This window comes from Oncorhynchus masou, chromosome 1 (genome assembly GCF_036934945.1).
Source record: "Oncorhynchus masou masou isolate Uvic2021 chromosome 1, UVic_Omas_1.1, whole genome shotgun sequence".
Classification (NCBI taxonomy): domain Eukaryota; kingdom Metazoa; phylum Chordata; class Actinopteri; order Salmoniformes; family Salmonidae; genus Oncorhynchus; species Oncorhynchus masou.
Window position 1 is genome coordinate 8293715 of NC_088212.1, and position 22498 is coordinate 8316212.

Here is a 22498-nt window from a genome sequence, read left to right on the forward strand (position 1 = left end):
CGTGTTAACATTGCCAAAGCAAGTGAGGTAGATAATATACAAAAGTGAAATAAACAATAAAAATTAACAGTAAACATTACACATACAGAAATTTCTCTCTCTCTCAGAGTTGGAGAGGAAACTGAGGGCAAACGACAGAGAGTATAACCTCTCCTTCAAGTATGCGGTGAGTTAGGTTGAATGTGTGTGTGTAAGTGCAAGCCTATGCATTGTTATCCTCAGCAGTAAATCCTCTGGTGTGTGTGTGTGGTACTTTGTGCATTCATGCTCTTGTGTGTTGAGTTAGTCCCTGTGACCAGACTATACATGTCACTGTCTGGTTATTGTCATGCTGCTGGCAGGCTGCCAGGGGTCTGAGTCTGGTCTACTCTGGTCTGGTTTGGTCTGCTCTGGTCTGCTCTGGTCTGGTTTGGTCTACTCTGGTCTGGTCTGCTCTGCGCTGGTCTGCTCTGCTCTGGTCTGGTCTGGTTTGGTCAGCTCTGGTCTGGTCTGCTCTGCGCTGGTCTGCTCTGGTCTGGTCTGGTCTGGTTTGGTCTGCTCTGGTCTGCTCTGCGCTGGTCTGGTCTGCTCTGGTCTGCTCTGGTCTGGTCTGGTCTGCTCTGGTCTGGTTTGGTCAGCTCTGGTCTGGTCTGCTCTGCGCTGGTCTGCTCTGGTCTGGTCTGGTCTGGTCTACTCTGGTGTGGTCTGGTTTGGTCTGCTCTGGTCTGCTCTGCGCTGGTCTGCTCTGGTCTGGTCTGGTCTACTCTGGTCTGGTTTGGTCTGCTCTGGTCTGCTCTGGTCTGGTCTGCTCTGGTCTGGTCTGCTCTGGTCTGGTTTGGTCTGCTCTGGTCTGCTCTGCGCTGGTCTGCTCTGGTCTGGTCTGGTCTGGTCTGCTCTGGTCTGGTCTGCTCTGGTCAGGTCTGGTTTGGTCAGCTCTGGTCTGGTCTGCTCTGCGCTGGTCTGCTCTGGTCTGGTCTGGTCTGGTCTACTCTGGTCTGGTCTGGTCTGGTTTGGTCTGCTCTGGTCTGCTCTGCGCTGGTCTGCTCTGGTCTGGTCTGGTCTACTCTGGTCTGGTTTGGTCTGCTCTGGTCTGCTCTGGTCTGGTCTGCTCTGGTCTGGTCTGCTCTGCGCTGGTCTGGTCTGCTCTGGTCTGGTCTGCTCTGGTCTGGTCTGCTCTGGTCTGGTCTGGTCTGGTCTGGTCTGCTCTGGTCTGGTCTTGTCTGGTCTGGTCCGGTCTGGTCTGCTCTGCTCTGCGCTGGTCCGGTCTGGTCTGGTCTGGTCTGGTCTGGTCTGCACTGGTCTGGTCCAGTCTGGTCTGCTATGGTCTGGTCTGCTCTGGTCCGGTCTGGTCTGCTCTGGTCTGGTCTGGTCTGCTCTGGTCTACTCTGGTCTGGTCTGCGCTGGTCTGGTCCGGTCTGGTCTGCTCTAGTCTGGTCTACTCTGGTCTGCTCTGGTCTGCTCTGGTCTGGTCTGGTCTGGTCTGCTCTGGTCTGCTCTGCTCTGGTCTGCTCTGGTCTGGTCTGCGCTGGTCTGGTCTGCTCTGGTCTGGTCTGCGATGGTCTGCTCTGCTCTGCTCTGGTCTGGTCTGCGCTGGTCTGGTCCGGTCTGGTCTGCTCTGCTCTGGTCCGGTCTGGTCTGCTCTGGTCTGCTCTGGTCTGGTCTGGTCTGCGCTGGTCTGGTCTGCTCTGGTCTGCTCTGGTCTGATCTGATTTGCACTGGTCTGCTCATCCAGACGGGTGGGATTGAGTGCGTCCAGGGTGCGGTTGTCATCTCGGCAGGCCAGTTCCGTCTGGAACTCCTTGTGCAGGCCTCTTCTAAATAACGTGCTGAACGCTGGCTCATTCCACACACTGGAAGCTGCTACTGTCCGGAAGGTGAGTGCATACTGTCTGACTCCCCTGCTGGAGCTGAAGCAGACTTTCACCTCCCTTTCTGCCCGCCGCGGGATGATCGAAAATATACTTAAACAGAGCCATGAACCCCTCATAAGACTCTAGCTCCTCCTCTCCTCTCCCAGACGGCCGTAGCCCATTCCAATGCCTGCCCAGTCAGCAGAGAAATAACCATGGCATCCTCCTCAGACCCCTCGGTGGTGGGAGTTCCCATCTGATGTGCGAAATAGAGGAAGCCACGGCATTTGGATGGTGTCCCGTCACTTTAAACTTCATAGGCATAATATGATCTCTTCTCCCTCCTTCCCTCCTTCCTTCCTTCCCTCCTTCCCTCCTTCCCTCCCTCCTCCAGACTAATGCCATTAAGACGTCGAAGTACAACACATTCAACTTCCTGCCACTCAACCTCTTCGAACAGTTCCAGAGGATCGCCAATGCTTACTTCCTCATTCTGCTGTTACTCCAAGTGAGTGGAACACACACGCACGCACGCACACACGCACACACACACGCACACACATGCACGCACACACACACACACACACACGCACACACACACACACACATGCACACACACACACACACACACACACACACACACGCACACACACATGCACACATGCACACACGCACACACACACGCACACACACACACACGTTTAGCTAACATATAAATACTTATCAGGCCCATGTTAGTGCTGAGCAGATTGCTATGACTGATATGATTGTTGTGATTCACAGAGTAAAGCTATAGTCAGTAAGAAAACAAGATATGACTGAGTGAAGTGCATTAAGATTAAGTTTGTGACATACTCAGAACAGGAAGTTGACTTAGCATTTTAGCAAAGTCTCATTGTCATATACAGGGAAGCACACACAACACAACACATACCTGACCTAGAGAGAACTCATCACAGCTTACAGTATGTAGAAACAACTATGGAGACTAGTAGAGAGCAGGTCTTATGGATCCAGTAGAGGGCTTCCTGTCATCTACTCTGTCCTGTTCTGAACGTCTATGTGTAGGCTTGTGTCGTTCACGTGTGTGTTTTTATCTGCATACTAACTGCATAGGTCGAGCTCATATCAGCGCCATTTGCAACCAATACCAATCTCCCCTCCCTATCTTTTTTTTGTGTGTGTGTGTGTGTGGGGGGGTTATAATGAATGTGAGATTTTGTGTAGATTTATAAATGTTACCAAAGCATTTGTTGAATGTTGTGGATGTGCTGCGGTAGGTGATTCCTGCAATCTCCTCTCTGTCCTGGTTCACAACCGTGGTCCCTCTGGTCCTGGTCCTGTCTGTGACAGCTGGTAAAGACGCTACAGACGACATAGTGAGTATGAAGAGAACATTTGGGCCTTATCCACCCTCCTTACCTCTGTATGTGGGCCTTACCCACCCTCCTTACCTCTGTATGTGGGCCTTATCCACCCTCCTTACCTCTGTATGTGGGCCTTATCCACCCTCCTTACCTCTGTATGTGGGCCTTATCCACCCTCCTTACCTCTGTATGTGGGCCTTACCCACCCTCCTTACCTCTGTATGTGGGCCTTATCCACCCTCCTTACCTCTGTATGTGGGCCTTATCCACCCTCCTTACCTCTGTATGTGGGCCTTATCCACCCTCCTTACCTCTGTATGTGGGCCTTATCCACCCTCCTTACCTCTGTATGTGGGCCTTACCCACCCTCCTTACCTCTGTATGTGGCCCTTATCTCCTACCTCTGTATGTGGGCCTTATCCTCCCTCCTTACCTCTGTATGTGGGCCTTATCCACCCTCCTTACCTCTGTATGTGGGCCTTACCCACCCTCCTTACCTCTGTATGTGGGCCTTATCCACCCTCCTTACCTCTGTATGTGGCCCTTACCCACCCTCCTTACCTTTCACATCTTACTGCTGTCATGTGGGCCTTAATTCCAAGAAGACATTTTATTAGCTTTTCCTTTTCATCTACAGTGCATTGGGAAAGTATTCAGACCCCTTGACTTGTTACTCATTTTGTTACGTTACAGCCTTATTCTAAAATTAATTATATTGTTTGTTTCCCCTCATCAATCTACATACAATACCCCAATACCCTCCTTACCTCTGTATGACATCACACCCTCCTTACCTCTGCCCCGTAATGGCCTTATCCAATCCTTAAATCTGTAATGTTATCACACCATTTACCCCGTATGTGGGCCTTACATCACCCTTTACTCTGTAAAAACACCCTTACAATTGGGCCTTACCCACCCTCCTTACCTCTGTAATCCACCCTCCTTACACTTGTATGTGGGCCTTTCACCCATTACTTCTGTTGAAGATCACCTCCTTACTTTGTATGTTGGATGAGGACCTTATCCATCCTCCTTTTGTATGTGGGCCTTATCCACCCTCCTTACCTCTGTCTGGGATCACCCTCCTTACCTTGTATGGGGCATTATCCACCCTCCTTCTCTGGTTGTGTGCTTATCATCTCAACCTTGTATGGGGCCTTATCCATGAGGAGGTCCTTACCTCTGTATGTGGGCCTTAGGCACTCCAGGATGTTCTATGTGGGCCTTATCCACCCTCCTTACCTCTGTATGTGGCCACAATCATCTTTACCTCTGGTTGTGTGCCTTACTAGTCTCCCAACCCTCTGTATGTAAAAATCCACCACACTTCTGTATGTTACCACCATCCTTACCTCTGTATGTTTTATCCAGATCCTTACTCTGTATTTGTTTTCCACCTTTACCTCTGATCCTTCTAGTGCCTTTTGGGCCTTAAAAACCCTCCACAGCTGTATGTGGGCCTTATCCACCCTCCTTACCTCTGTACCTTATAGTCCTCCTCTTGGTTTCATCAGACCAGAGAATCTTGTTGTTTATCCACCCTCCTCTGCGAGGTGGCCTTTATGTGGGCCTTTCCACCCTCCTTACCTCTGTATGCTGGCATTGTCTTCCTTACTGAGGATGTGGGCTTATCTGGCCCTCCTTACCTCTGTATGTGGGCCTTATGAGGAGCCATGTATCCACCTCCTTACCTCTGTTGTGGGTGCCTTATCCACCCCCACTCCTCCCGTATTCTGTCTCTGTTGTCCTTATCCAGGAGACACCTCTGTATGTGGGCCTTGGTGGCCCCTTTTGGCTCTGTATGGGATTGAATAAATGGACCTTTCCACATTCATGGACATTATCCATGCAACACCACCTCTGTATTGTGGGCCTTATGGCCCTTTTCCTTGTATGCATTGGCACCTTAATCCACCCTCCTTACCTTGTTGTTACATTCATGCAAAACCTTTGTTACACTCTGATTACTGTTATCCACACTCCATTCTGTATATTTTCCACCCTCCTTAGTCTGCTATTGGTTAATAAATCCTTACCTCTGTATGTGGTTACCACCCTCCTTACCTCTGTACGTGGTTACTCCACTCCTTGCCTCTGTACTGGGCCTTATCCACCCTCCTTGCCTCTGACGTTGTCTTGTATGTGGGCCTTATCTTGACCCTCCTTCCTCTGGAATGTGGAGCCTTATCCACCCTCCTTAACTCTGGGAGCCTTCAATGCCTCAGATTGGGCCTTATCCACCCTCCTTACCTCTGACCAGGGCCTATCTCCCCCGATGTGCTCAGTTTCCTGAATGTGGGCCTTACCACCCTATTCAATCTTTGGTTACACCTTCCTTCCATCTGTATGATGGATTACCTTTGACCATCTGTTTTAACCTTATTGCTGCTTACCTCTGTTGTGGGCCTTCCCACCCTCCTTACCTCAGTATGTGGTGTTAGTGGGTCTGAATACATTCTCCTTATGCCTCTGTATGTGGGCATTATCCCTCCTTCTGTATGTGGGCCTTGTTCACCTTTACCATCTGATGTGGTTAACCTCCTAAACTGTATGTGGGCCTTATCCACCTTTGCTTAGGTTAACTGGTTAGGGGGTTTGACCTCTGTTGTGGGCCTTATCCACCCTCCATTACCTTTTATGTGGGCCTGACCCACCCTCCTTACCTCTGTATGTATTATAGTCCTAAAACTGTAAGTGGGCCTTATCCACCCTCCTTATCTGTTGTCAACTGAAAATAAAATGATTATCAAACCTCTGTTTGAAAAACCTTACAAGGTATCCTTTACATGTCAGCCACATCACATGGTATAGCAGTCAGACTGCACACATGATGACATGGTATGCAACCATTGGTTGATTTGTCATTAGTAAATCAGATCTTAAAAAATACCTGGAAAAAAACAGAACTTTTAAAAAGTCATAGAAATAACAACTCAACACTATAATAATCTTACTAGGTGCATCCACTCCTTACATCTGTATCCTTAGAACCACCCTTCTAAATGTGGGCCTTAGAACATCACCTTCTCTTCTAGCACTTCTTGCACTCTGTATCTAGCCTTATAGAACATCACCTAACACTTCTAGAACATGGGCCTTACTCACTTCTCCTTACATCTGTATAGGGCACTTCTAGACCATCACCTAACACTTGTAGAACATCACCTAATACTTCTGTAGAACATCACCTAGCACTTCTAGAACATCACCTAACACTTCTGTATGTCACCTAATACATCACCTGTAGCATTACTTCTAGATCATCACCTAACTTCATGAACATCACCTAACACTCTAGAACATCACCTAACACTTCCAGAACATCACCTAATACTCTTAGAACATCACCTAGCACCTCTAGAATATCACCTAACACTTCTAGAACATCACCTAATACTACTTAACATCACCTAGCACTCTAGAACATCACCTAATACTAATAGAACATCACCTAGCACTCTAGAACATCACCTAACACTTCTAGAACATCACCTAATTACTCTAGAACATCACCTAGCACATCTAGAACATCACCTATACTTATAGAACATCACCTAACACTTCTAGAACATCACCTAACACTTCTAGAACCCATCACTAATACTATGTAGAACATCACCTCCACTTCTAGAACATCACCTAGCACTTCTGTACATCACCTAATACTACTTAACTCATCTAGCACTTCTAGAACATCACCTAACACTTATAGAACATCTACCCCTAACACTTCTAGAACATCACCTAGCACTTCTAGAACATCACCTAACACTTCTAGAACATCACCCTCCTAACACTTCTATATGTGGGCACTTCTACAACATCACCTAACTTCTAGAACATCACTTACCTCTGTATTCTAGAACACATCACCTAATGTATGTAGAACATCACCTACACTTCTAGAACATCACCTAACACTCTGAATATCACCTAGCACTTCTAGAAAATCACCTTCACTCTAGAACATCACCTAGCACTTCTAGAACATCACCCTCCACTTCTGAAATCACCTAACACTTCTAGAACATCACCTCCTTACTCTGAAGAACATCACCTAATTTCTAGAACATCTGTATGTGATTCCTCCTTACCTCTAGAACATCACCTAACACTTCTGAACATCACCTAACACTTCTAGAACATCCACCCCTGTCTGTATGAACATCACCTACATCCCTTACACTTGTAGAACATCACCTAATACCCAGAACATCACCTTTCTAGAACATCACCTAACACTTCTGTATGAACATCACCTAGCACTTCTAGAACATCACCTAACACTAGAACATCACCTAACACTTCTAGAACATCACCTAGCACATGTAGAACATCACCTAGCACCTCTAGAACATCACCTAACCCTCTTACCTCTGTAGGGCCTTATCACCTAACACCTCTGTAGAACATCACCTAATACTTGTATAGAACATCACCTAGCACTTCTGAACATCACCTAACACTTCTAATCACCTACACTTGTAGAACATCACCTAACACTACTAGAATGTGGGCCTTATCCTAGAACATCACCTACACTCTAGAACATCACCTAATTACTCTATGAACATCACCTAGCACTTCTAGAACATCACCTAGCACTTCTGTATGTGGGCCTTATCTTCTTCCACCTCTGTATTGGGCCTTACATCACCCCGTCCTTACCTCTGTATGTGGGCACTCACCTAGCACTGTAGAACATTACCTAACACTTCTAGAACATCACCTTACTACTAGAACATCACCTAGTATGTAGAACATCACCTAACACTTACTAGAACATCATCCTAATACTACTAGAATCATCACCTAGCACTTCTAGAACATCACCTAACAATTCTAGAACATCACCTAATCATGTAAACTTATCCAACATCACCTAACCTTCTAGAACATCATCTCCTTACTACTAGAATATCACCTAAAACTTCTAGAACATCACCTTACTCTAGAATATCAATCACTTCCTAGAACATCACCTAACATCACCTTATCTCTAGAACATCTGTATGTGGGCTTATCCACCCATCACCTAGCACTTCTATGAACATCACCTAAAACTCTGTATGTCACTTATCCACCCTCCTTACCTCTACATCACCTAGCACTTACATCATCTGACACTTAACATCACCTAAAACTTCTAGAACATCACCTACCACTTCTAGAACATCACCTAACACTTCTAGAACATCACCTCTGCACTTCTAGAACATCACCTAATACTCTAGAACATCACCTAACTAGAACATCACCTAGCACTTCTAGAACATCACCTAACACTCTAGAACATCACCTTGCACTTCTAGAACATCACCTAGATACTACTAGAACATCACCTAATACTACTAGAACATCACCTAGCACTTCTAGAACATCACCTAACACTTCTAGAACATCACCTAATACTACTAGAACATCACCTAGCACTTCTAGAACATCATCTAGAACTATCATAGAACATCACCATAATACACCTAATACTAGAACATCACCTACCTTCTAGAACATCACCTAGCACTTCTAGAACATCACCTAACACTTCTAGAACATCACCTAATACTACTAGAACATTACCTAGCACTTCTAGAACATCACCTAACACTTCTAGAACATCACCTAACTTCTAGAACATCACCTTGCACTTCTGAACACTTCTACTAGAACATCACCTAATACTACTAGAACATTACCTAGCACTTCTAGAACATCACCTAACACTTCTAGAATATCATCAACTAGAACTTCTATATCACTAATACTTCTAGAACATCATCTAACCTCTGCACATCACCTAAAACGTCTAGAACATCACCTTTAGCAGCCTAGCAGAGCTTTTCACCTAGAACATGGACCATCAAGACTTCTGTAGAATCATCATCCTAACAGTGAATCCCAGTCCCTGTTCCCCACCTGATGTTTTTCCACCATAGAATCTTGGTTGTCAGTCATCAGAGGAGTGTATTATGTTGTGGTAGTAGAGGTGTATTTTGTTGTGGTAGTAACAGGAGTGTATTGTTTGTGGTAGTAGAGGAGTGTATTGTGTTGTGGTAGTAATGAGGAGTGATTGTTTTGTGGTAGTGGCTTATTTGTGGTAACATCAGGAGTAACTGTGTTTGTTCTAGAGGAGTGTATTGTTTTGTGGTAGTAGCGGAGTGGGGTTGGGTTGTGGTAGCTAGAATCATCAGTGTATTGTGTTGTGTAGCAGAGGAGTTCTAGAACTGGCTGGACCACTCCATAGAATCCTCATTTGTGGTATAGGAGTGTATTTAGTTGTGGTAGTTGGTGGAGTGTATTTATGTTGTGGTAGTAGACCTAGTGTATTATCACTATTGTGGTAAAACATCAGTTATTTGTTGTGGTTACAGACCAGAAATTGTATATTTGTTGCTTTGGTAGTAACATAATGTATTACTGTGGTACTAAATCTCCACCTATTGTGTTGTGGTAGTAAAGGAAGTGTATTGTGTTCTGGTATGTAAAAAAGGTACTGTGTGTGGTAGTCAGAGTGACCATCGTGTTGTGGTCACCTCTGACCAAGGCCCTTCTCCCCGATTGCTCAGTTTTGGGGTGGCAGCACTATGAAGAATCTTGTGTTGTGGTTTAAGAATGATGGAGGTCACTGTGTTGTTAGGGAGTTCAATGCTGTATTGTGTTGTGGTAGCCTAAAGATCTTCCCAGTGTTGTGGTAAAAGGAAGGGTCTGTACATTCTGAATGCCTTGTATACATTTTCCCTTCTCTGTAATGATTTGTTCACCTAGACCTTTAACCTTATTGTCTTGTTAACCCCTGGTTAGGGGGTGTTGTGGTAACAGGTGTGTTGTGGTACAGACAGATCCACGCTGACATTATCCCGTTTTATTGGTGACACCTCTAGACCAAGTATTGTGTTGTGGTAAACTAAAACGGAAAGTTAAGCTAGGAAAAAAATGTTTTGTCAACTGGTAGTAAAATGATTATCAAACCTGTTTGAAAAACCTTAGTGTATTTGTTGTGGTAGTAGACATGGTATAGCAGTAGACTGCACACATGTATGACATTGTTGTGGGAACCAGAGGTTGATTTGTCATTAGTAAATTAGATCTAAAAAAATACCTGGAAAAAAGAGGTTCAGAACTTTTAAAAAGTCATAGAAATAACAACTCACACTATAATAATCTTACTAGGTGCACACACTCACATCACCTAACCCTTCTAAAACATCATCTATCACTCTAGAACATCACCTAACACTTCTAGAACTCACCTAACACTTCTAGAAATTCCATAGCACTTCTAGAACATCACCTAACACTTCTAGCATCACCCAACACTTCTAGAACATCAGGAATACTACTAGAACATCACCTAGTTTTTCTAGAACATCACCTAACACTTCTAGAACATCACCTAGCACTTCTAGATCATCCCTAACACTTCTTGAACATCACCTAACACTTCTAGAACATGTTTAATACTATTAGAACATCACCTAGCACTTCTAGAACATCACCTCACTTCTAGAACATCACTAACTAGAACATACTACTAGAACATCACCTAGCACTTCTAGAACATCACCTAATTAATGTCACCTGTACTTTTAGAACATCACCTAACACTTCTAGAACATCACCTAATACTACTAGAACATCACCTAGCACATCTAGAACATCACCTAACACTTCTAGAACATCACCTAACACTTCTTAGAACATCACCTAACACTTCTAGAACATCACCTAATACTTCTAAACATCACCTAGCACTTCTAGAACATCACCTAAGTTAGAACATCACCTAATACTATTAGAACATCACCTAGCACTTCTAGAACATCACCTAATACTAGAACATCACCTAGCACTAATAAACATCACCTAGCACTTCTATGAACATCACTAACACTGAACATCAGGTAATGGCTTCAAAATCACCTAGCACTTCTAGAACATCACCTAACATTTCTAGAACATCACCTAACACTTCTATATCACCTAGCACTTCTAGAACATCACCTAACACTTCTAGAACATCACCTAAACTTCTAGAAATCACCTCAAACTAAACATCAAATTGTTTTCTCAGACTACTGGTTTCAATGTATATCACCTAGCACTTCTAGAACATCATAACACTTTATGAATCACCTGTTTCTAGAACATCAGCTTGCACTTCTAGAACATCACTAACACTTCTAACATCACCTAGCACTTCTAGAACATCACCTAACACTCTAGAACATCACCTAGCCTTCTAAACATCATCTAGCACTTCTAGAACATCACCTAACACTTAGAACATCACCTAGTTCTAGAACATCACCTAGCCCTACTAGAACATCACCTAGCACTTCTAGAACATCACCTAGCACTTCTAGAACATCACCTAATACTACTAGAACATCACCTAGCACTTCTAGAACATCACCTAACACTTCTAGAACATCACCTAATACTGCTAGAACATCACCTAATACTTTAGAACATCACCTAGCACTTCTAGAACATCACCTAGTTTAGAACATCACCTACACTTAAGAACATCACCTAAACTTTTGGAACATCACCTAACACTTCTAAACATCACCTAATCAGATAGAACATCACTGGTACTATCTAGAACATCACCTAACACTTATAGCATAAGAACATCTAATACTACTAAACATCACCTAGCACTTCTAGAACATCACCTAGCACTAAACATCAGCTAACTAGCCATCAGCTAGCACAACATCACCTAACACTTGAACATCATCTGCACTTCTAGAACAAGCTAGCACTTCTAGAACATCACCTTAGTCTAGCATATCACCTAGCAACTCTAGAACATCACCTAAAAAATCTAGAACATCACCTAATACTACTAGAACATCACCTAGCACTTCTAGAACATCACCTAAATTAGCTACCTAATACTAAGAACATCACCTAGGCACTTCTAGAGGGATCACCTAATACTTCTAGAACAATCAGCTAACTTCTAGAACATCACCTAAAACGTAGTAGTTAAATCTACATTAGAATTTACCTGGTTTATCATCATCTAGCACTGCTGAACATCACCTAATGTACTAGAACATCACCTAGCACTTCTAGAACATCCCTAGCACTTCTAGAACATCACCTATTCTAGAACATCACCTAATACTACTAGAACATCACCTAGCACTTCAGAAATCACCTAACACTTCTGAACCTGCCTAACACTTGTTTTCACTCAGGGTGAAATGAACACCACATAGAACAGTGGTTTCTAGAACATCAATCCTAGCACTTCAATAGACAAACCAATCCCACTTCTAAACATCACCTAGCTTCTTGTTTTTGGGCCACAAAGGATTTGTTACCATGTCCTTGTGGATATTACTGCACTATGTGGATAGTACTAGTACTATGTAGAACATTACCTAGCACTTGTAGGTATTACTAGCACTATGTAGGTATTACTAACACTTGTGGATAGTACTAACACTATTGGTATGTTGTGGTGTACTAGTGGGTATTACTAACACTATGTGGAACATTACCTAGCACTAGAGGAACATTACTGCACTATGTGGTAGTATTAGGAGGTGTAGTACTAATACTATGTGGGTATTACTGCACTTGGTGTGGGTATTACTGCACTTCTGTGAATTACTAACACTTGTGGAACATTACTAGCACTATGTGGGTATTGTAACTATGTGGGTATTACTGCACTTCTGTGGATATTACTGCAACATTGTAGAACATACTGCACTTGTGGAACATTACTGCACTATGTGGTATTACTACACTATGTGGATATTGTGCACTTGTGGATATTACCTGCACTATGTGGGTATTACCAGGGTGCACTATGTGGGTATTACCTAAACTATGTGGGTATTACCGTATATGTGGGTAGTACCGCACTATGTGGGTATTGTGCACTATGTGGTATTACCTAAAGGTGGGTATTACCGTTGTGGGTATCACCTAACACTATGTTTTGTGGTATAGTGTGGTATTACTAGAACATCATGTGGGTATATACTGCACTTGTGGGTAGGAGTCATAGAGGAGTGTGTGTTGGGTATCTGTATTTAGTTGTGTATCATGCACTATGTGGGTAGTACTTGTGTTGTGGGTAGAACACTGCACTAAGGTGTATTACTGCACTGTGTGTGTGGTATTAGAAAGGAGTGTATTGTGTTGTGGTAGTAAAGGAGTGCATTGTGTGGGTAGTAATGCACTCTGTGTATTGTGTTGTGGTAGTGAGGAGTGTATTGTGTTGTGGTAGTAGAGGAGTGTATTGTGTTGTGGTAGTAGAGGAGTGTATTGTGTTGTGGTAGTAGAGGAGTGTATTGTGTTGTGGTAGTAGAGGAGTGTATTGTGTTGTGGTAGTAAAGGAGTGTATTGTGTTGTGGTAGTAAAGCACTGTATGTGTTGTGGTAGTAAAGGATGTGTATTACTGTTGTGGTAGTAAAGGAGTGTGTATTGTGTTGTGGTAGTAGAGGAGTGTATTGTGTTGTGGTATCACTGTGTTGTGGTAGTATGTAGGTAGTAGTGTATTTTGTTGTGGGATCACTGTATTGTGTTGGTGTACTTGGCTGGTGAGAGGCAGTAGAGGTTCAGACTATTGTTAGTGAGGCTGTCACTGCACTATGTGGGTATCTCTCTCTCACTCTGTCTATCTCTGCACTCTATCTCTCTCTCTCTCACTGAAATCCTGCCTCTGGCTCTCATCGGTATTTCCATGGTTACTGTTGCCGTGTTGTGGCAGTAATGTCATCATGTCATTGGTTCAGGAGTTGGGACTAGGACTTGTTTGTGTTTTTCTGTAGCTACATCCTTCTCTAGCTTCTGTACCTCCTCTCCTTGAACTCATACACCTCTATTTCATGTTTATTTTCTCCATTCCTCCTTTCTCTGTTGCTCTCTCACTCCCTCTATCTCTCCCTCTCTCTCTCCCTCGCTTTTATGTGGGTGTCTTGTGCTGTTTATTGTCTGTACTTTTTATGTTTTTGTTAGTTTTTTTTTATCTAGAAAAGATAAGAGCAATGCAACTTCAAAGTACAGTAGGCTTCTAAGGATAAAATAAATAAATATATATATATTACAATCAAGTAAGTTAAAGCTTACGGTGTATATTGGTTCCATTTTTTGGGGTGCAGTTTAAAAAAGGTAGAACATCCGATGAATAATAACGTTACCGGTGCAGGTCCGATGGAATACTATCAATGATACAGGTAATGGCCAAAATAAAGGAAACTCCAACATAAATTGTCTTAATGGGATCCTGCACCACTTTTTTTAATTTTCGCAAGCCAGCCTAGTTCCTATGATGTAAACAGAAATAACTTCAAACTAAACCAAATTGTTTTCACTCATGACTACTGGTTTCAATGTAATTTTCTTCCAATTTACAAGCATATACTTTATGAATTGTTGTGTAAATCAGCTTGCAAGGTTGCTAGCCAACTACCCTGCTAACATTAGCCCTACTAGCATGCTAACATCAGCCCTACTAGCCTGCTAACATTACCCTACTAGTCTGCTAACATTAGCCCTACTAGTTGCTAACACTAGCCCTACTAGCCTGCTAACATTAGCCTTACTAGCCTGCTAAGATTAGCCCTACTAGTTGCTAACATTAGCCCTACTAGCCTGCTATTAGCCCTACCAGCATGCTATCGTTTCGTAGCACTGCATGAGTCAGCCAGTTGCTATCAACACCTAGTTTACAGCTACATTAAAGTAAACCAAAGTTTTGGAAAAAACTTAACGGCACCTAACAAGTTATCAGATAACATTACTGGTATATGCAGTTATCTTATGCAGCAAGCCAGCCAGCTAAAGTTAATAATTTTAGCCTGCTATTACCTAACCAGCTAACTAGCCTAGCTAGCCAACCACCAAGGTTGACATTGCAAGTGTAAGCCAGAGAACAATTAGTCTACACAGTTAGGAACTAGAGAACGCACCAAAAAAAATCCGGAAGATATACAGTAGGGAGAACGGAGACTTACCGATTGACGGCTGAATTAGCTATCAAAGAAGAGCCAAGGAAAGGCACTTCAGAGGGACAGGCCATTTCACCGGCAGAGGGACAATCAGCTAATCCAGAAGCAATATAGTGAGTTAAATCTACATTGGATTTACCTGGTTTATCTCAATTACTGCTGACATTCACAATGTACTGGTAGGTCTGGAAACAGAGGTTGCAGGCTTCACATTCACGCTCGGCACAGCACCTATTCAGGTGAAGTCTCATTCTGAATCCTGCCTTCCATGTGGAAGTCCTCAGGGGTGAAATGAACACCACATGAGTAGTGGTTTCCTTACTCCAATCTTCGCTTCAACCAGACAAACCAATCCCACTTCAAAGCTAGCTTCTTGTTTTTGGGCCACAAAGGATTTGTTACCATGTCCTTGTGGATATTACTGCACTATGTGGATAGTACTGCACTATGTGGGTATTACTGCACTATGTGGGTATTACTGCACTATGTGGGTATTACTGCATTATGTGGGTATTACTGCACTATGTGGGTATCACTGCACTATGTGGGTATTACTGCACTATGTGGGTATCACTGCACTATGTGGGTATTACTGCACTATGTGGGTATTACTGCACTATGTGGGTAGTACTGCACTATGTGGGTATCACTGCACTATGTGGGTATTACTGCACTATGTGGGTATTACTGCACTATGTGGGTAGTACTGCACTATGTGGGTATTACTGCTCTATGTGGGTATTACTGCACTATGTGGATATTACTGCACTATGTGGATATTACTGCACTGCACTATGTGGGTAGTACTGCACTATGTGGGTATTACTGCACTATGTGGGTATTACTGCACTATGTGGTTATCACTGCACTATGTGGGTATTACTGCTCTATGTGGGTATTACTGCACTATGTGGGTATTACTGCACTATGTGGGTATTACTGCACTATGTGGGTATTACTGCACTATGTGGGTATTACTGCACTATGTGGGTATTACTGCACTATGTGGGTATTACTGCACTATGTGGGTATTACTGCACTATGTGGGTATTACTGCACTATGTGGGTATTACTGCACTATGTGGGTATTACTGCACTATGTGGGTATTACTGCACTATGTGGGTATTACTGCACTATGTGGGTATTACTGCACTATGTATTACTGCTCATGTGGGTATTACTGCACTATGTGGATATTACTGCACTACACTATGTGGGTATTACTGCACTATGTGGGTATTACTGCACTATGTGGGTATTACTGCACTATGTGGGTATTACTGCACTATGTGGGTATTACTGCACTATGTGGGTATTACTGCACTATGTGGGTATTACTGCACTATGTGGGTATTACTGCACTATGTGGGTATTACTGCACTACACTATGTGGGTATCACTGCACTATGTGGATATTACTGCACTCTATGTGGGTATTACTGCACTATGTGGGTATTACTGCACTATGTGGGTATTACTGCACTATGTGGATATTACTGCACTATGTGGGTATTACTGCACTATGTGGATATTACTGCACTATGTGGGTATTACTGCACTATGTGGGTATTACTGCACTATGTGGATATTACTGCACTATGTGGGTATTACTGCACTATGTGGATATTACTGCTCTATGTGGGTATTACTGCACTATGTGGGTAGTACTGCTCTATGTGGGTATTACTGCACTATGTGGGTATTACTGCACTATGTGGGTATTACTGCACTATGTGGGTATTACTGCACTATGTGGGTATTACTGCACTATGTGGGTATTACTGCACTATGTGGATATTACTGCACTATGTGGGTATTACTGCACTATGTGGGTATTACTGCACTATGTGGGTATTACTGCACTATGTGGGTATTACTGCACTATGTTGGTATTACTGCACTATGTGGGTATTACTGCACTATGTGGGTATTACTGCTCTATGTGGGTATTACTGCACTATGTGGATATTACTGCACTATGTGGGTATTACTGCACTATGTGGATATTACTGCACTATGTGGGTATTACTGCACTATGTGGGTATTACTGCACTATGTGGGTATTACTGCACTATGTGGGTATTACTGCACTATGTGGGTATTACTGCACTATGTGGATATTACTGCACTATGTGGATATTACTGCACTATGTGGGTATTACTGCACTATGTGGGTATTACTGCACTATGTGGGTATTACTGCACTACACTATGTGGGTATTACTGCACTATGTGGGTATTACTGCACTATGTGGATATTACTGCACTATGTGGGTATTACTGCACTATGTGGGTATTACTGCACTATGTGGATATTACTGCACTATGTGGGTATTACTGCACTATGTGGGTACTATGTGGGTATTACTGCACTATGTGGGTATTACTGCTCTATGTGGGTATTACTGCACTATGTGGGTATTACTGCACTATGTGGGTATTACTGCACTATGTGGATATTACTGCACTATGTGGGTATTACTGCACTATGTGGGTATTACTGCACTATGTGGGTATTACTGCACTATGTGGGTATTACTGCACTATGTGGGTATTACTGCACTATGTGGGTATTACTGCACTATGTGGGTATTACTGCACTATGTGGATATTACTGCTCTATGTGGGTATTACTGCTCTATGTGGGGTATTACTGCTCTATGTGGGTATTACTACACTATGTGGGTATTACTGCACTATGTGGGTATTACTGCACTATGTGGATATTACTGCACTATGTGGATATTACTGCACTATGTGGGTATTACTGCACTGCACTATGTGGGTATTACTGCACTTACTGCACTATGTGGGTATTACTGCACTATGTGGATATTACTGCACTATGTGGATATTACTGCTCTATGTGGGTATTACTGCACTATGTGGGTATTACTGCACTATGTGGGTATTACTGCACTATGTGGGTATTACTGCACTATGTGGATATTACTGCTCTATGTGGATATTACTGCACTACACTATGTGGGTATTACTGCACTATGTGGGTATTACTGCACTATGTGGGTATTACTGCACTATGTGGATATTACTGCTCTATGTGGGTATTACTGCACTATGTGGATATTACTGCACTATGTGGATATTACTGCTCTATGTGGATATTACTGCACTATGTGGATATTACTGCACTATGTGGATATTACTGCTCTATGTGGGTATTACTGCACTATGTGGGTATTACTGCACTCTGTGGATATTACTGCACTCTGTGGATATTACTGCTCTATGTGGGTATTACTGCTCTATGTGGGTATTACTGCACTATGTGGATATTACTGCTCTATGTGGATATTACTGCACTATGTGGGTATTACTGCTCTATGTGGATATTACTGCACTATGTGGGTATTACTGCACTATGTGGGTATTACTGCACTCTATGTGGATATTACTGCACTATGTGGATATTACTGCTCTATGTGGATATTACTGCACTATGTGGGTATTACTGCACTATGTGGATATTACTGCACTATGTGGATATTACTGCACTATGTGGGTATTACTGCTCTATGGGTATTACTGCACTATGTGGGTATTACTGCACTTACACTATGTGGGTATTACTGCATGTGGTATTACTGCACTATTATTACTATGTGGGTATTACTGCACTATGTGGGTATTACTGCACTATGTGGGTATTACTGCACTATGTGGGTATTACTGCACTATGTGGGTATTACTGCACTATGTGGGTATTACTGCACTCTGTGGGTATTACTGCACTGCTCTATGTGGGTATTACTGCACTATGTGGATATTACTGCACTATGTGGATATTACTGCACTCTGTGGATATTACTATGTGGGTATTACTGCACTATGTGGGTATTACTGCACTATGTGGGTATTACTGCACTATGTGGATATTACTGCACTATGTGGATATTACTGCACTATTACTGCACTATGTGGGTATTACTGCACTATGTGGGTATTACTGCTCTATGTGGATATTACTGCACTACACTATGTGGGTATTACTGCACTATGTGGGTATTACTGCTCTATGTGGGTATTACTGCACTATGTGGATATTACTACACTATGTGGGTATTACTGCACTATGTGGGTATTACTGCACTATGTGGGTATTACTGCACTACTGTGGGTATTACTGCACTATGTGGGTATTACTGCACTATGTGGATATTACTACACTATGTGGGTATTACTGCACTATGTGGGTAGTTCTGCTCTATGTGGGTATTACTGCACTATGTGGATATTACTGCACTATGTGGGTATTACTGCACTATGTGGATATTACTGCACTACACTATGTGGGTATTACTGCACTCTGTGGATATTACTGCACTGCACTATGTGGGTATTACTGCACTATGTGGGTATTACTGCACTATGTGGATATTACTGCTCTATGTGGGTATTACTGCACTACACTATGTGGGTATTACTGCACTATGTGGATATTACTGCTCTATGTGGGTATTACTGCTCTATGTGGGTATTACTGCACTATGTGGATATTACTGCTCTATGTGGGTATTACTGCACTATGTGGATATTACTGCTCTATGTGGGTATTACTGCACTATGTGGATATTACTGCACTATGTGGGTATTACTGCACTATGTGGATATTACTGCTCTATGTGGGTATTACTGCACTATGTGGGTATTACTGCACTATGTGGATATTACTGCACTATGTGGATATTACTGCACTATGTGGGTATTACTGCACTATGTGGATATTACTGCACTATGTGGATATTACTGCACTATGTGGATATTACTGCTCTATGTGGATATTACTGCACTATGTGGATATTACTGCACTATGTGGGTATTACTGCACTATGTGGGTATGTGGATATCACTATGTGGGTATTACTGCACTATGTGGATATTACTGCACTATGTGGGTATTACTGCACTATGTGGATATTACTGCACTATGTGGGTATTACTGCTCTATGTGGATATTACTGCACTATGTGGGTATTACTGCACTATGTGGATATTACTGCACTATGTGGGTATTACTGCACTACACTATGTGGATATTACTGCACTATGTGGGTATTACTGCACTCTGTGGGTATTACTGCTCTATGTGGATATTACTGCTCTATGTGGGTATTACTGCTCTATGTGGATATTACTGCTCTATGTGGGTATTACTGCACTACACTATGTGGGTATTACTGCACTATGCGGAAACTGGAAAAACTTTTGTACACGTCAATCCAGAACATCCCAAACATGCTCAAAAGGTGACATGTCTGGTGAGTATGCAGGCCATGGAAGAACTGGGACATTTTCTGCTTCCAGGAATTGTGTACAGATCCTTGCGACATGGGGCCGTGCATTATCATGCTGAAACATGAGGTGATGGCGTTTGATGAATAACACGACAATGGGCCTAAGGATCTCATCACGGTATCTCATTCAAACTGCATTCAAACTGCCATCCATAAAATGTGTTTGTGTTTGTTGTCAGCAGCGTATGTCTGCCTATGACACAACCCCACCAACGTCTCTGTTCACCACGTTGCTCGCCCACACGACACCATACCCGCTGTCTGCCATCTGCCCGGTACAGTTGAAACTGGGATTCATCCGTGAAGAGCACACTTCTCCAGCTTGCCAGGAGCCATCAAAGGTCAAAGTCGGTAAGACGCCGAACTGCAGTCTGGTCAAAATCCTGGTGAGGACGTTGAGATTAGATCCATGCTCATCGTCCATACCAGGATGTTGACCTGATTGCAGTCTCGCGTCGTTACCGACTTCAGTGGGCAAATGCTCACCTTTGATGGCTCCTGGCACGCTGGAGAAGTGTGCTCTTCACGGATGAACACAGACGAGCCTCCGTGAGACGATTTCTTTTATTTTTAATTTTATTTCACCTTTATTTAACCAGTTTGGCCAGTTGAGAATAAGTTCTCATTTACAACTGCGAACTGGCCAAGATAAAGCAAAGCAGTCCGACAAAAACAACAACAACACATAAACACATAAACAGACGTACAGTCAATAACACAATAAAAAAATCTATATACAGTGTGTGCAAATGTAGAAGATAAGGGAGGTAAGGCAATATATAGGCCATAGAGGCAAAATAATTACAATTTAGCATTAACACTGGAGTGATAGATGTGCAGATGATGATATGCAAGTAGAGATACTGGGGAGCAAAATAGCTGATGCTTAAAGTCAGAGGGAGATATAAAAAGTCTGCTGGAAGTGGTGGTTGAGGGCCAGTAGGAGGCGCTCCATCCTCTGGTCTACAAAAATATTATAATGTCCCAGAGCAGTGATTGGGACGTTGCCTGTGAAAGGTACCGTCTTTCAGATGGGAAGTTAAACGGTGTCCTGGCGAGTATGGGTGTTAACCCCGGTGTCCTGGCTAATTCCCAATCTGGTCCTCATACCATCATGACCACCTAATCATCCCCAGCTTACAATTGTCTCATTCATCCCCCTCCTCTCCCTTGTAACTATTCCCTAGGTCGTTGTGGTAAATTATAATGTGTCTTCAGTCAACTTACTTGGTAAAATAAGGGTTACTAAAATAAATTATATCAATTCAGAAGCTCAAAAACCCCATCAGAAGAAACATTTTGATTTTAGCTCAAAGTTTAGAAGAAGAAAAAATACAACTAAACAAAGTTATAATGGTAATTATTTTATTTGTGTTTGTTTTGCATTCAAAGATAGTTTCAGTATCGTTTTAGTTTTTCAAATGTTTTTCTTGTCATTTTTATTTCAGTTTCCAATTTTTGTTTTTATTTTAGTTTTTGTTGACTTTAATAACCTTGATGGACTGTACACTGATTTAGTCATTATTGACGAGGAGAATATCAGTAACATAATTGAGTAACAATTCAGATTTCCTCTGTGCTCTCACTTCCCCTCAGGCATTACCGTAACATGCTAACTAGACGTGCGTCAGTGTGTTCACCATCGTGAGCATGTTGATTTTGTCCATCCACACCAGACGAGATCCAGACACGCAGGTTGAATTATCAAAATGAACTCTGAACCAACTATACTAATTTAGGGGACAGGTCGAAACACATGAAACATTCATGGTCATTTAGCTAGCTAGCTTGCAGTTTCTAGCTAATTTGTTCTGGGATTTAAACATCAGGTTGTTATTTTACTGGAAAGTCTTTTTTTATGGATATTTGTAGAATTTTGACCCATTTTGAGTCACACAAAATGTTCTCTACTCCGATAATTCATCCAAGATAAAAGGGGACACCTAGTTAGTTTCCAGTAAAAAAAAAAATCTCTCTTCCTTTAAGTCTTCTTCTTCTTCTGTGGACT

At 42.7% G+C, this 22498-nt stretch overlaps 1 pseudogene; it reads left to right on the forward strand.

The window, feature by feature from the left end:
• LOC135506452 (probable phospholipid-transporting ATPase IM) overlaps nucleotides 1–22498 on the forward strand; it is a 123833-nt pseudogene that overhangs the window by 14588 nt on the left and 86747 nt on the right.